The sequence below is a fragment of the Muscardinus avellanarius genome (genome assembly GCF_963383645.1).
Source record: "Muscardinus avellanarius genome assembly, chromosome: 15".
Taxonomy (NCBI): domain Eukaryota; kingdom Metazoa; phylum Chordata; class Mammalia; order Rodentia; family Gliridae; genus Muscardinus; species Muscardinus avellanarius.
In genome coordinates, this window is record NC_137801.1 from 59412931 (window position 1) to 59414721 (window position 1791).

Consider the following 1791-nt stretch of genomic DNA (forward strand, 5'->3'; position numbering starts at 1 on the left):
GGACACTTGTTAAAGGTATAGACTCCCAGGGACCTAACTAAATGGGTCTGGAGAATACAAGTTTTATCAAGTTCCCCCAGAGATTCTTACCCAGGTAGATTCATTGAATATACCCGAGAAACACTGCGTAAAAATACAAACTTAGGTTTGCGGTTTCCCAGGAATATATGTTTGGAATCTGGACATCTGAAGGTTTAAAAGAAGGAGCGAGGATGGAGGAGAGTCTGATTATTTTCAGTCAGGGAACCCTACCAAGCGTTCTCTCAAATCACCCTCGTGGCCGGGCGCGGTGGCACATTCTTGTAATCCCAGCATTCAGGAGACCGAGACAGGAGGATCACGGTTCACGGACAGTCTCAACTACGTAGTGAGGCCCTCCGCAACTCAGTGAGACTCTGTTTCAAAAATAAAATAAAAAGAATTTTAAAAATGGGCAGGGGAGTAGCTCGGAGCCAAATGCCGCTGGGTTCCATCCCCAGACCTGCAAAAAAAAAAAAAAAAAAAAAAAATCACCCTCATGTGTGATATTTGACCACATGATTCATTGATCCTTTTAGCAGACCAGTGCTGCTCCTCAGGGGGTTGGCAGTTATTTTTTTAGCATTGACAATGAATCTAAACAGGCTGAGCAAGTCCTCCTGGAGACAAAGGCCCCTCCTACCAGCTGCTATCTGTCTTCTTAGTGTGTGTAGAGGTGCTTGGATCTTTCAGACATCTCTAGCTATAGCTTCCATAAGACAACCTTTTCCCGCTCATGTAATGGGCAGGAATCTTATTCCACAATCTGGCGTATATGAAAAAATGTCACATAAATCTGCTTTATTTATGTTAATTCCAAGTCTCTAGCCATCAGGTTGCTGGGGAATTTGATCTTGGTTGGCATTTGGGGAGTCGTAATAACTAAGGGGTGCTGTGAAGGTAGTAGGTATCATATGTTCAGCAGACTCCCAGGCTTTTAGCTCATACTGGTCTCTTCTCAACTGGACATTGACTGAGCTCACATGGCCTCTCCAGCCTAGTGATTTGAATCAGAGCTGCAGGCTCTCTGCTTGGGTCTCGGTGGAGGCTGGGAAGGCCAGGCTTAGGATTTACCTCATCTTCCAAGGTGCCCAGGTCGGCCATTCCCCTCTTTTTATTTATTTATTTATTTTGGTCCATGGAGGCTTCTATTGTACATGTTTCACATCCTTAGAAAAATAATCCCAGGATTTTCCCTCCTGTGTGTTTTCGTCTTGCTTCTTCATGGTCCATGTTGCCAGCTGAGGTTGTTGGCACAGTGAAACCAAACTGACGGGATGGGAGCAGATTATTCTGCCATTTTTCTAGGCCTTTGAGCTGCGCATCAAATCTGGGGCTGATGATGCTACACTTGCTTAACCTGCCCCTGTGAGGTTCACAACAATTTTCCCAGCCCTGTGGTCATCGATGGTTCCAAATTCGCCAATGTAGCCATGCTTCATCATCACAGTTAGAAACCGGACGATGACTCTGGAGCACGGCCTAATGAGGACCTGGCGTTTGCCTCTCTTCCCAGCATTGTTGATGCTCTTGAGAGCAACAGCCAGGACATTCATGTGCACAATTGTGGTGGCACGGAAAGGTGGCAGAAAGAGCCATTCCCCTCTTAAAATGCCGCTGTGATCTCAGGACTCCACAAGAACTTTGGGGCCTGTGGGCCCGTCACCATCCCAGTCTTGGGGAATCTCCCTCAGTCTGTTTTGCTGCTTCTGCCTTCTTTTCCTCCCTATTTAGCATAATCTTGTCAAGAAGCTAAGGCTTATGTGAAACAAA

The 1791-nt window shown here is 46.1% G+C and overlaps 1 pseudogene across 1 annotated transcript; it reads right to left on the reverse strand.

Annotated features, from left to right (window-relative positions):
- Positions 1-1188: 1188 nt before the first annotated feature.
- On the reverse strand, positions 1189-1574 carry LOC308273752 (small ribosomal subunit protein uS8-like; annotated as a pseudogene). Its single transcript has one exon. The product of its transcript is annotated as a small ribosomal subunit protein uS8-like (transcript).
- Positions 1575-1791: the final 217 nt, after the last annotated feature.